The following is a 15,497-nucleotide window of genomic DNA, read 5'->3' as shown; positions in this document are numbered from 1 at the left end:
TGTGCTGGGAAACCACGGAGACAAAACATTAAGCGATAAACCACTGCTCAGCAGTTTCAAGTCCGTTTTGCAACCAGGGTGTTCTTGTATGTTTCTAATGTGAAATAGAGAGGGGAAAGGAAATGGAGTTTTTTCTGTTTATTCAAACACAGCCGCAATAAGATTTACCATGCTGAGTACTTGTTTCATGACCTGCTTTCTGCGTCTCACCTCTGCTTGCTGTGCTGGTTTCTCTCTCTAGTGATCTGGATTCGGCTATTTGCCCCGTCCTTCCCATATTGACTGCTGCTTACGTTTGGGGCACGTATTTAAGCCATGATTTGGATCTTTAAGAGTATGGTTCTGGAAATGAACTGAACTACAGCATATGTTCATTCAATATAGATATAATACAGGCACAAATTCATGTATTAAACTTGCAGGTTTAAACCTCGCCCGAAATTTGTTTTGCTCGTAACCAGACACAGTAAGGAGCAGAAGGCAGTCAAAGGAAATTGTGTTTATCTGGGCAGTAGGTGAGTATTTGCTCCAGAATATAAAAACACAATAATTCAATTATAAGTAAGAAGAATGTATTCTATTTGTCCAAAACTGATATCTTGGATCTTGGGTGACTAGGATAGCAAAGCTTTGGATTCCAAACCTCTCCTTGCTGGTGCACAAATATTTCTTGCATTTGGCAAATCTCACCACTACCTCATTTAATTAACTTAATGAATTATTTAACTTCATGAGGTATTGATTAGCCAAACAAGTTGTGCTAGTGGTCAAGGTTACATATACAGATAAACAGGCATATTGGATGGTTGGATTTGGATGGTTGTATGACTGTAAATGCTTGATTGTCTTGAAGTGAGGTTTGCTTACAGGCATAAAACTGCAATTTAACAACAGAAAAACAATATTCATTGATGGCCTAATGCATTAGCACGGTGCTGTATATTGGTTTAAGGTCATGCAGTTGAACCTTCCTTGGAAATTCCTTTTGCTTGTCTCCCTTTTGTACAAATGAATTCATGGTTTTAATCAAAATTTAGCTGCAAAGAACAGAAACCAAAAAACACTTTTGCCGCGGGATATTGGCCATATTTTCTAGAATATGATTTTCACTGCTGTTTTAAAAAAAAAAAAAATAGTTTTTGGGAACAGGAAGTTCCTTGCGTTGGTTGTTAATTAGCTTAATTACTTTTTGTGTCCCACTTACTGCTCTGTTACAGTGCCTCTATTCATATATGAAAAAGAACCGGCATTGTGTCCTATACATAAGAATTCCGAGTGGGTCTATTATTTTTTCAAAACAAATTTGAGTAAAAAAAGAAACAGGTGGGGCTGTTTACATCTGTGCCAGATCTGGTCTGGAAGGAAATTTGTGATTAATGATCTTAGATTAGGAAAGATGTCAGTTGCCAGATTATCCATACATAATGCAATGATGCTATGGAACATATTTATCAATTTTCATCCAAGAACAGCATCACCTCCAGTGAATTGACATCTGTAAATTCCACAAAATCTCCGTCTGTGTGTGTGTGTAAGGGACTGACTTCCCATTCAAGGTGACGCCCTTTCTTGTGTCCTGTGCTTCTTGGGACGCCAAACTCACTGCAGCCTTGTTCTGGAGAAGTGATTATGGATAATGGGTAGACACACAAGATCATCACTTCAAATCCACCTGGCCTAATATTGCGCAAATCCCCCTTGTGCTGCCAAAACAGCTCGGACCCATCGAGGCACGTGCTCTGGAGATGTCCTGTGGTATCTGGTCCTGTGGTATCTGGTACTAAGACATTGGAAGCAGATCCTTTGAGTCCTGTAAGTGCACCTTGCGGGGTGGGGTCTCCGTGGATCGCATGTATTTTTCCAGCACATCTCACAGACGCTCGATCGGATTGAGATCTGCGGAACTGGGAGGCCCAGTCAACACCTTGACCCTTTTTCCCCAACGTGCCTCAAACCATTCCCGAATTCTCACAGTGTGTCATGGCACATTATCCGGCTGAAAGAGGCCACTGCCTTCGGAGAATACAACTTAGTCTACAACACATAAATCTATGACACTGCCTTACTGATGGAAAGGGGACACTGGACATGGGACTGCACCCTCATTACTGTCGGTTTTCCACTGCATCTCACTCCCACCTAGAGTAAATAAACACTTCAATGGGCCCCTTTAGGTATCATGGGAACCAGTGACAGGGGGAACAAGTAGACGAGAAGTTTTCAGCCATATTTGAGTTGAATGTCTGAATAGTTGCCGGCTGACAACTTTCAGAAAGCTGATCCATTTTTTTTTGCCTTGTTTAATTAAACAAAAAAATAATCTAATTAATGAATCTGTCCACCTTCTGAGAGAAGGACTAGCTAGCATGAGTGTGTCCTCTAACTTTAATAGCCTAACCCTCCCTGCTATTCTAAAACATGCCCTTGCTTCAAGGCACAAGACTTTGGGTCACTGCTCCCGATCTCATTCACACACAGAATTAAGTTACATTATACAACTATAAATGGAAAACAACTGATTTTGTATTCCTGTCTCACCCATCTCCCAGATCGTCCACCAGGGACTAAAGTTAGAGCTAAATACATACATGACAACTGGGCTGCAGTGGATAGAATAAGTCAGGTTATAGAAGCATTTATATTCACAATTTATCTGTAATTTATTTGTAATTTGTTGTACCTAAATATGTTTTATTTTCACCTGGTTAAATAATGACTGAATTTCATTGGCTCTTTATCTTCACTCTGTACAATAGCAATAAAGATGAATATAACCTAATATTGAAAAAAAAATGGTGCATGACAACCCAACACAGATGGTGAAGTGGGCGATACCCACGTAGATCACGAAATGGCTGCTCCTGTGAGGAAGCAGAAGCCAGAGGAGATGTTGGGTCTGTGGAAGTGTAGTGAGATCCGCGCTGGTGGGGCAGAGGGGCCCACCGCCATGGAGCAGACGAGAGGACTGTCATCTGACCGCACCCTGTCCCGGAACATATTGCTGTCATCTTAGACGTGCTTTAAATTGTTAACACTTAAGACATTTGCTGCTACATGACCTAGCCAGACTTGATGAACGTGTTTTAGAGGCTTTTAGAGCCAGTGATGCGATTAATACATATCTGATTATCCAAGTTATGGGTATGAAGCTGTACAGCCAGGCCATTGAGCTGGTACCAAGTACTCCAAGGTCTATCAAATACTGTCGATTACATGGTTTATGGAGAAGGGAGGTGGGGAGGGGGGACCCCCCCCCCCCAGCATCCCTCCTCATCACCCTCCACCTCTGAGCGACTGGCAGGCCTGGATACTGTGTCACAGTTCTCTGCGCCAGTGATTTTGTGTGACACACGCCCTCGTCTAGCTGCGGCACGTAACACATCCGACAGAATCGTCTCAGTGAGTGCCACCTGCGCCGTATCAGGCAGCCACGCTTATTCGCGCTGATTTATATCGAGATGAAGCATCTCAACACGATAATCAATTCCATTCATTTTACATAGTGTCTCTCACAACAGCTGCCTGGCACTTAAAAGAAAGTGTGCAAATACATTAATAGTTTTTTTTCTTCTCCTGAATTTATAGCGTGCGTTTCCTGAAGCCTTTCATCCCTTTCTCAAAAGAGTAAAGAGAAAACTCAATTTTCAAACTACATTCACAAAACCTTTGACTCATCTTACAAAATCAACAATCCACTCAAAACTACTTTATCCTTGCTTTCAGATGCCACACAAAGCCAATCAATACATAGACACTACTGAGCAGTCATTATACATTAAGCGAAACAATGGAAACAATCCCAGTCAAAACAGTTGCTGGCATGTAGAGAAACATGTTCACTGCGGATATCGTGTTTTACGGATACGGTCTCTTACGTTGGATTGCAAGCATCAATAAGCATCAATAAACATCACTGCTTTCATTGTTGTTAACCCAGAAAGCCTCAGCCATTCAAGCACTTTATAGTCATTGTGTAGCATAACAAAGTTACATACAAAGTTATGCCATAATTCTGGATGCTCCATGCCAATAATTGAGTATTTTTTTTTGGGTGTGACATCCCAAGAGGCAGAACAACACTATGGGATTCAAGCATTCAAGCAACTTTTCTTGAGTTTCAGTAATATTATATCTAAGTGTACCCCCAGGTATGCAGATAACACATGGCAGTATTCCTTAGAATTTCCAAAAAATAAATGTTTCGCAGATGTCATAAAATAATTAGGGCACAACACTGCAACCACTCCAGGAAGGAAGGGAGAATAAAACGATATTAAAGACATTGCAGCCACGGCGTACTGATGTACGGATATCATGATGAGGCAGGACTCGTCTCATCTGCCACAGACCATTCAACCCATCTGGGACTGAGCGGAATGAGTCTGCTGGAGTCAAACCATTTCAGCATGAAGTCATTGTGTCAAAACACACTAACAATATTTGTGTGGCTGGATTTATTGCTTTCATCTAGTACCCAGGCTTGCTAGCTAAACCTTTGCACTAGAAACAAGGAATAGAAATAATCACGGCTAAATCTTGCCTTCTTTGTGTCTCTGGTTATAAGACTTCATCCACATCACATGCGATGTTACCTTGAATTAGGTAGCATGGGAAGTATCACTTGGAGGGCCGTGTCCAGGTCTGACATGACCCCTGGTTGATGTTTCCACATGACTCCTTCATTGCCTGTATCAGGGGTATACATTGGTGGGACTGGCCATCATACACCTTCCAATGCTATGCGTAGAAGAATTCCTCAATGGGATTCAAGAAGGGAGAATATGGAAGGGAGACTAAGTGCCATGAAAAGTGGGGGATCTATGAACTAATTGCAGACCACAGCAGAATGATGGAAACTAACAATGTCCCTGATAATAACATACCTGAGCTGCTCTGGCCCCTGATCATATCATAATGTGTCAAGACTCCCTCATGTTCGTCCCATGGTTGACAACAGTCACTCTGATAGACAGTCACTCTGGTTTCATCAGTTATTGTCGTTCTAATGCCACTTCCTTTTCCCTGTCCTCTCCTTCATCCCAGTCCTACTTCATCTCTTCCTTCACCTTCTCCTCCTCTTACTTCTTCACCTCCTCCTCTTTCTCCTCCAGTTCTCACCCCCTATTACTCTCTGTCCAATATTAGCCTCCATTGTTGTGCAAACCAAACGTTTACTTGTGGCCTACTTACAGAGCTCAAGCTCTGTTTTGTAAGTGAACTCATTATTTGAAGGTTTTTTCACGTGTCACTGTGGAAAGACAATTGGCAAAATAGTCCAGGAATGTAGAGACCTGTCACGCCCTGCTCATCTGACCCTACTGTTTCCTCCCTAACGTGGCCCTAATGAGCTACACCTTTTAATCGTTTTACATCTTTCCTCTTGTTCCTGCTCTTGTGTTTCTCGGTCCAGCTGCCTCTTGTCTGCTCCCTCATGTAGCCATGTATAAAAGTGCTCTGTTTTGTTTCCTTGCTCCTGTTTGAGTTCAATAAAGCCCTTTTATTCTCTCCAACTCCTGCACTTGACACCCATGGTTTTTGACCACAAAAAGATCAAAGTCTTATCATTTATCATTTTAAATGTGCTGTCATTGGGATGTGAGGCCCCGGCTCTTCCGTGCTCTTGGGGGGCTGCGGACGTCCGGGGTCTCCAGGGCCTGTCTCCGCCGGCCTCTGGCTCTTGTGGGGCATGGCTGCGGCCTCCCACCCTCACTATCAAGTACATTCCATGTTGAAAACACACGCACACGACACACACACACACGCCTGCACACCTCGCCTACACTGATGAACACGCATGAACATACGTTTGCACGCACCCCTCCAAGCACAGTCAATTTTGTATGTTTGTATATCTGTTTTATTTTCTTTATTCTTTATTTTTGTTTGTGTTTATGTATTTATCCATTTTTGTGTGTCTTTCAGATGCTGTTGATCTTTTGCCTTTTCTTTCTCTCCTTTACCGATGCATCAGTTGATGGCCTGTTATGTGCTTCCTACTTTACTTCTATCTTTCTTAGCTTATCTCTCTCACTTTCTCCTCCTTTTCTTTTTTTTCTCTCTTTTTTCCCTCTATCTGTCCCTCCACTTCGGTCAGCTCAGCTACTGCAATATTTTACATGTGCTAAAAATAACATAAATAAATAAAATAAAATAAAATAAAAAGAAATTGATCAACATGAGGGGGCTATACAGAGTTTATAGAGCCCCTCATGGTAAAGCAAACATGTTTGGCACAGCAGTGCATTCAGACCATGATTCTGCTAAAGCTGTCGGACAGGACAATAAAAAAATAAAAAATTATTAAATTACAAACTGAGTGTAACACAAAGAACAGTTTAGCACAATTGATAAATGTGTTGCCTACAGGTATTACAGTTTTTCTGAATTGCTAAAACACTATACCTCATTCTGGGAACAAAACTACAAATTGCCAAAATGTAATGAGTCAGTCACTCATTTGGCGAAACTTTAAAGAGTGCTCACATAGTTAGGCACAATTTTCAGACCTGAGTCACCCTTTTTGCAAAACCCTAAACAGATTCTCAATCACCAAAACACATTTTGCACCGTGGTGAACTTTGATGCGAAATAGAAAACACAGGTAGCAAAAGTTAAGCACAGCCAGCAGACAGTATTCATCATTTAAACGCAATGACTAAAAACGGTTGACGCATGTTGCTAAACAGGAGTAGAAGCCAAAGAGTGACTGGAACATATAATACGTGCAGGATGGGAGGTCAAGTGCCAGAGGTGAGTTGAATTTCAGCGTCAGGGTACAAATGGTTCCAGCATCACCCAGCAAGGGAGAGCATTTCCTGTGATGCAGACAAAGCTCTCTGTCCTGATCCAGCCCTGAGACATGGTGACATGGCTGAATGAATATTCGTCCTTGACTCTGGTTTTGCAGTTGTACAACATTTTACTGTAATATACCTCTCATTTGGATTTTTTACTTTGTCCTTTACAGTAACTTTTTGGAGTACTGAATACTTTACATATCAGTTTACAGTTTTTCTCGATTGCTAAGACACATTCCTGGAAAGCTGCTCTCCTTTTCCCTAAACTGTGAACACAAAACCAAATTTTCAAGCTACATTCACAAAACCTCTGACTCTTCTTGCAAAACCAAGGTTTCACCCCAAAACAGTTCAATCTGTGTTCAAAACTGAACTATGCTGTCAAATCATGCCTCAAGTCAATCTAAATTATATACTCTACTGAGTAGTCACTAAACACTACATAGAAAAAAGGAAAACACAATGCTCAGGACATGAAGCGGCAGAAATAAATGTTTATTTAGGCTAAATGCATGTTGCAAAACTAAATACCTGGGCATTTTTATCACTTGTACATAGAAAAAAGAATTTGCAAAAAAACAGAAATCCTGTGCATTTACATGTAGCATTTGTACGTAAAAATAAAGCACAAAAATATACAAATGAAGTACAAAGAAAAGAAGTGCATTACTCCGCCACAGCATCATTTCTCCGTACTGGGTCAGGCCACAGGACTTCATCTACATCACAGGCCACATTTTCTCTGGCCAGGCAACGGGGGAAAAAACCCCTGTCATGCCGTATCCAGGCTTGACATGCCTCCACACCCATGTCACCACAGGCCACTTCTATGGCTTGCAGGAGATTTACCCTGTCCTACCACCCCCATGTGGCAGTCTTTCAATTCTACAAAAAGAGAACATGCACTTACAAAAATACATACATGGAATAGGCCTACAAACAGTCAGACTAACCCTCCATTACAATACTACAATACACTGGCACAGTGATGTACTGAAACATGTTTACTGTGGTACAGTATATAGTACAGTCATTGTACCTATGTAATTGTTGTCAACATTTACATACTATAATGTCAAAAAAGGTAACTACCTGTTCTCTTCTCTAAATCTTCGGATTATGGTGGACACAGTGAATCTACTGATGTTTGGTTGTACCCTTAGTCCGGCCTCCTTCATTGTCATACCATGGACAAGAACATGGTCAATCACAGTAGCTCTGATTTCATCAGATATTACTGTTCTTTGTCCTCGCTGACCACCTCGACCACCTTGACCTGCTCGACCTTCTCTCACACGAACTCCTCTTCTTAGATTTCTATCCATTGTAGTGCCTCACAAACCAGTGCTCTGGCTTACTGTATATGTACCCTCACATCATTAGCCACAAGTGTGATAAATTTTGAGTTGTTGTGTTCAACCGGTGACATCTGAGCTTTAATTGTGTTTGACTTTTGCCACCTGTGCTCACCATTATGCAACACAGGTGCATCACAATGACAATGTGTTGACAAGATGTGTCTAAACAGGTGAAAAATGCTTATGGTTTTGCCAAAAGAGTGACTGATTCAATAAGTGGGTTCAGGCAACTGAGAATTTGGTTCAGACAATAGGGTTTAGTGTTTTAGCAATCGAGAAAAACTGTAGTATAATTGTATACAATTTTTGGTACACAACCATTTTTTTTACTGTAGTCTTTTGGTTTCCAAAATGGCTCAGCATGCAAACGACCACAACCTCAGTAAATATTTCTCTACACGCCAGCAACAGTTTTGACTGGTAGCGTTTTCAATTTTTTTGCTATAGTGTGCAATGTCTGCTCAGTAGTGTTTGTGTACCGACTGGCTTGACGCATGACCTGAAAGCAGTGTTTGCTTTTGAGCAAAGATAATATAGTTTTGAGAAGAATGTTTGATTTTGCAAGACGAGTCAAAGGTTTTGTGAGTGTAGCATGCATTTTAGGGTTTGTACTTAGTGTTTTGAGAAATGGAGAGGAGATTTTAGGTAATGTGTTTTAGCAATTCAGAAAAACTTTAAGTTAAGCTGTTAGTGTTTAAGCATTCCGAAAAAACTATAAAGATATTGTGCAGATTGTAGAATGCACTTGATGTAACCTAGTGGTTACAGTACAATGTAGTTAGTTTTGGCTATGAGCATCATAGGATTGGAGGTCAATGGTTTGATTCCATCTGCTGCAACCTTCCTGTGAAGTTTTATATATATCAGTTTCATGCCTCTTTGCTGAAAATGTCACGTTCCAAACTGAAAAGTACTGGCAGAAGAGTGCTAAGAAAAGCTCTTTAGTGTTTGTACTGTGGAGCTCTGTGTTATTTCACTGCTTTTCAACCGTAAGCATGTTCTATCTTAGCATTAGCAGAAGATTAGGAGAGAGTTTATCAAGAATATTTGTCACAGAGGTTGAGCACTGTGTCATGTGTTTTGCACAGTGTGTTTTAGGGACTTTTAGGTGCGTAAACTGTCGCAAATGTATTAAGAGTCGTGTTCCACTGGCTTAGAAAAAAGACAACAGTGTTTAGAGTATTGAGAAATGTGTGCCAATATGCAGAAACATTGTGTAAGCAACTGAGACAACTGAATTGCAAAGGGTTCACTAATTATTAAATGCATGGCAATTATTTAACCATATTCTACGTTCTTTATCAGTTGCTTAGTTTTACAGTACATTTACCTTTTCACTCAATTTCAGTCTATTTTACTACAGCTCTGAATGAGTTATTTGTTCAGCGGCAAATTTAATCTTGGGGGACACCCCCAACCCCCATAGTGGGGAGGTATCCCATACTTAAGATCGAAAAATGCTCAAATCAACAACACATTTCATCACATTCCAGTAGACATATCACAGAATCTAAACAACACTAAAATGTACATACATAGCATACAGGGCAAGCAAGGGAAGAAGCCTTTTCTGTTTAATGGACCCTACATTCAGAGCCACATATTTTGTAACATACATTGGTGGAAGATGAATATATTGTTGCTGAAATTCACAGGAAAAATAAGTGGATCTTTCATTTCAGGAAATATGCATACACGCAATTTCTGAAATGACACAACAGCGCTAACCATTGCAACACCACATCATGCTTCAGGAAACATTTCAAACATTTTCTACTTATAAATAATATTTATATTTGTCAGCATCCTTTATATTTAGGACCAGTCCAGTATTTGGCTCTGAAAATATGTTTCCTGAGTTTTATACTCAGATATCGCTCTTTTTCAAATCCAAATCCATTTATCTAATATGGCAAGAACATAGTGTATATGTCACGGCAGTGAAGCACTGTGATCTGTCTCCTTGCAGAGATTCAGTTTACCAAATTCTATTTTGTACCACACTTAAAATTTGTTTTGGGGAAATGAGTTAGAGAGTGAGAGTGACAGGTGTGATTTGGCAGGAGGTGGAGGCTTACCATGGCTGGATTTAGGTAATCTAATGTTACCATGGCAATCGATCATCCGTGTTTATTTTTACAAAACACCTGTTTTTGAGTTCACTGGGTCTGTATGATCATTTTAGCCAACGGACATATTTTTCCTATAATGATAAGATGGTCTGGGTTCCCCGGGGTTATTCCTAAATAATTAAACATAGCTAATAGTAATTACACTGATCACCCGGAGTTAAATACAATCAGCGAGGTGTGTTCAGCAGCTTTGGGGAGTTAAAGGCGGGCTGGCTGCATAACGTTTGGCAGCCATTGGTGTGTTAGGGTCATATTTCTTAGTCTGTAAGAGGTTTCCTGTGTAGGGATTTTTGGCAGGGATGCATTAAAAAGGCCTAGTGCCTGTTTGGGTAGAAGAGTTTGCTTTTATTTTCCAAACTTTCCAGATACCCAGCAACAAACTGCGATGGGAAGTGAACAAGAAAGTTTTGATTTACATGAGAAATACGATTAAGTGTTTTTTTTTAAAGGCCGAGACACAACAAAAGTAAATATGCGTTTTCCCTCCATCCATCCCTCCATCCATCCCTCCATTTTCTGTAATCGCTTGTCCTATGCAGGGTTGCGGGGTAATATATGTGTTTTCGCGTTTTACAATGAGAATTAGCAAATCCTCCCGCTACTGTAATTTTACGACAAAGCACATATACTAAACACACTTGGTATGCAAAGTAGGGGTGTAACAGTACACAAAAATGACGGTAAATTCCTACCAGAAAATTTTCGGTATGAATACGTGTACTGTTACTCTCCTAATACAAAGGTTATGTGTGACTCCAAAAAAAAAATATGCTAATGAAAATCCAATTGCGGAAAGAGAACAGGCTTATTCCAAAATAGGCTACAGGCGGTATATTGTATAATCCTTCCTTCACCTGCTTGCCTGCACCTGATGTAACAATAATAGACTAATGCAACACTAAGAAAACTAAATCTAAGTCCAAATTGAAATCCCAAAATCTGTAATCAAATCAAAGATGGAAGGGGTTCAGTCAGAGGCATTACTAAGGACACTGGGGGCCCTCGGCGAAAAACTCCATGGGGCCCTTCATCCTCCCCCGGCATGGTAAAATTTACGAGCATTATTTTAGCATGAGGTCTAAATTAATAATATCGACAAAGAGAATTTAATAAACACAATTCCTTCATTTTCACTTTACTGTGAAAACAGAATACATAAATAAAGCAGATTTGTCGTTGCAATGTACTGTGTAATCGGCCCAGCTCATCGGCCCCCTCCCAGCTCAGGGGCCCTAAGCAATTCCCTGCCTTGCCTGTACTGTGCCTACGCCTCTGGGTCCAGTCAAGATAATATGAATAAAAATAAATTTGAAGGAACGAAGAAGAAGAACTCATAGCCACTGGTGCGTTAACATCCCAGCGAGGTGCAGTGCAGTCAGTCTGTGACCTTCTACAGTATAATTGGTTATGGATGATGCATTGTTTATGAAACAAATGGCAAGTTAAATTATCAGTCCTTTAAATTGTCTTGCTACAAATTAACTCTGACACCAAGACTGAATCCTCACTAAGTTTAGTTCAGGACTATTTAAAAGATAAACATCCAACTTTGTTTAAAATATGCTTTTCGCAATTTTTCATTTTGAGGTTCAGTATTTTCTTAATGTTTGGTGACTCCAGTTATAAGAGTCTCTGGAGAACCACTATTTCTCAAGATTAGACTAAATCTGCAGATGATTAATAAGAGTTTTTCTTTATGTGTTTTTTTTTCCAAGAAAACACTAACGGGTAGCACAGGATAGGATTTCAGCAAGAGCTTACAGTTCTAGGGTGACCACCTAAACCATGTCAGGAGGGACACTATGAGCTACTTCAGCTTTTACGAACTACTTTAAAGCTGAAAGGGTTCTGTGCTCTGCTAAAATGTTTGGTTAGTTCCTAGATTGAAAGACTCATCCAGCTGTTTCGCATTAACATTACTGACACATATGCATGATTATAGGAGACTGACCAATCAGCACACGGCAAGAACCCAGTGCTTAAGTGAAATCCTGGTCCTTTTAATTGAATTGTATGAAATGGTGGTTTACAAATCCTGTTGTAGCTCATAGTGTCCCTCCTGACATGGATTAGGTGGTCACCCTATACAGTTCCCAGCACCAAACTTTGCCCCCCTTATAATCTGCTATAAAGACTGCATTCATGCATAACAAAAGCTTCTTATTGCATCTGCTTGACTCCGAGGTGGTGACTTGTACCCTGATGAAGATCAGAAACATGAAGGTGATCGACTTCAATCGACTGCTATTCTGGTCGTTCAATAAAGACCTTTTAAATTACAATGGAAGAAGCCTTTGGAGGTCTGCAGTTAAGCTGTTAGAAGTCACCCTACACTGCATATTTTGTTGACTTTTTGTATAACAGAATAGTGCTACAATTTCCCCGTCTTTATGTAAATGTATTTGTATAGGCCTAACTGTAGATTAAGTGCTATTACTCATTTGTCCCAGTGTTGAAGTATTATAAATGTACTAGAATCTAGTCACTTATTAAAAAAAACTTTTTTTAATGAAAATGGTGTAGATTAGTTTAAATCCCATGATGAAAGAAAAACTATTTTTGCATATTTGAGCTGGTGTCACGACCTGTCTGGGCTATACTCATATATGGCCAGCAGGGGGGGGCAGACCAGACAGGTCGTGACAGCTGTCACCTGAATGCATCCTTATAAATGTAACTTCTACAAACGCCCGCCCATAATTTATTCTTCTAAAATTAAATATCACTCCAGCAGTTTTTTCCCAAATACTTCAGCAATGTATCATACCTCCATGGCCTTTAACTGCAACAGAAGGCTTCATAAATTCTAAACTCCCTATTCTATGTTCATGTCAGCTACTCCTATCATAGTTTTTACTGCTATTTTTAACAAGATAAATATGAACACTCCCTTAAATGTCTGCATTCTTTACTCACCGAGCCATTTTTTGTTTTTTAACACTATAAATGCACAGGACTACCCTCAGAATGCAGAACCATGGTCAATACACCCCTTCACTGCATATTGCTGTATTACTGCCCATCGTATTTAACTGCCTGTAAAGTTGGACTATATTCATTGTTACTATGTTGTATATTATTTATAATATTGTTTGTACACTTACAATTGCAATATTTGTTGCTCCTTGCAATTGCAATATTTGTGTCTCTCACCGGCACTATCAAAGCGATGTGGCATACATGGTGGTCTGATTTGATTTGGAAAGACCTGATGTCGATTTATAAAGCACACAGAATTACTCTCTTATTTTCCAAATAGAATTATCAAGCGTAGCTGTGATTACCGCGAGTGTGAGTGCCTGATTGCCCCCCACCTGAAAGCAGCCTGGCCGTTACTCACGTTCCGATTCCGATGAAATTCCCAGCCTCTTTCCGCTTGGGAATCCTGAGTATTCCGATGGTCCTGATTAACATTAAATAGATATTTGATTTATTGCTGTGTTCTGTTTCTGATGTTTCTCACAGGACTTACACATCTCTAATCTCCCAAGGTAATAAATCACACAGCTGCTGTGCTCAGTTTCCAGCAGTTAAATGATTTAATGTTTTGGAATGACCAGCATGGACGGTCTGGTGTGGTGGATTTTGGTATTAGATTGATTATTACATCCATTAATTATTATTTATCTTAGACTTATTATTTATTTAAAATGCTTTCCATATTTTTCTATTATTATTATTATTAGTAGTAGTAGTAGTAGTAGTAGTAGTAGTTATTAGTATTGTTGTGATTGTTTGCTGCTGTTGTTATTAGCTGCTGCCAAGTCAATGTCAGTTCCCGGCGATTAGACAGACCGCATTTCCTCAAAAAAGTTCTGCCTTCCATCTGCGTCTTCAGGCTCCTCCATGAGGAGTGAGGATTGAACCCATGCAAGTTCTTGCTGCCCACTCGATTCCTCTTTTTGTACCATTATAGTGGGTTCGATAGGGTGAATAGAACAAGCCCAGTATTAGCTATATGCTTTACGAGACTGGCGTCGCACAACTCAGACATACATTATTTATTCAATAAAAGGCCTACACGTCGATATCTTATTGAACGAGTTTACGTTAAGTAACTTGCTCAAAAGAAAGCTAACCTCATAAAAGTAATTTGTCTGACGGGGTGCCGTTAGGTTGGAGAAAGAAAACGCAATTTAGTGTCAAACTGGCATAAAAATCACCTACAATTTTCCACACTTTTCAGAATAGGTTACATTCCCGCACATGCGCAGTTGTATTAAATTTCGCAAATCTGTAGCGCTGGGCCAGTCAGTGGGAATTAGAAACGCACCACTAATTAGGAGAGCAAAAACGTAAAATCAGAAAAAAAAGATTTTTTTATGTAGCACATCTAGCCAAACCGTTCTGCTATGTTGGAGCATTAAAATACTGCAATGCAAAACTGGATAATCACTACCTTACAGCCACGTCTGTAATTTGAGAAATTTACGGTCAAAATGCGTCATAATATCCTTCATATGTGTGCGCACCTGATAAATTACAATGCTATAACAAAATTATGTGCAATTGTTAATAACAAAAAATTATATATTGAAATGTTTTATTTAAAACCGGTTTTCTGCTTTAAACGGTCCTTTAGCAGTTATTTACTGTAGATCTGCTCATGTTAAAATACTTTTCGCGCAACATTTCATTCAAACTAAACATACAAATAAACAGCCCTTTCGAGCTGTTCCCGGTAATTTTTCCGGTCCAGACTTTTTTTCCGGTTGGTGAAGAACTTGTGAATCTTGTAAACATACTATTATACCCCCCCCCCCCCCCCACCCGGCCCCGCAGTACCACCTGCATTATCTTTAATGGTTACTTAATTTAAATATAAATGTTTTCTGTCATGTTTGTATGTTTGTAAACGTCAAGTCAAATCTATTGTAAGTGTCACCTTACTTGGCCACTAAAACTTTTGATCTTATTCTCGATGTAGCGTCAGTAAACAATTAAGTTGTGGGAGACTCAATTGCGGCATCTTGCCCACTCCAGTAGGGATCAAAAAGGCTAAATAATGTGTGACGGTTGATAACTTGATATCATTATCATTAAATGAATTTGGGATTCTTATCACACACCATACCCACAGACTTTCCCTTCCTTGCATGCGGTACCGACCTATTAACTCGGCTGCAAGCCTTTTTCCGCACTTGTTTAAACTGAAAAAGCCCATATAGGCCTATGTATCGCATTACCGTGTTGGCCTGCAGCAATTAACA

This window comes from Paramormyrops kingsleyae, chromosome 17, assembly GCF_048594095.1.
Source record: "Paramormyrops kingsleyae isolate MSU_618 chromosome 17, PKINGS_0.4, whole genome shotgun sequence".
Lineage (NCBI taxonomy): Eukaryota > Metazoa > Chordata > Actinopteri > Osteoglossiformes > Mormyridae > Paramormyrops > Paramormyrops kingsleyae.
Note: the sequence above shows the minus strand (reverse complement) of the source record.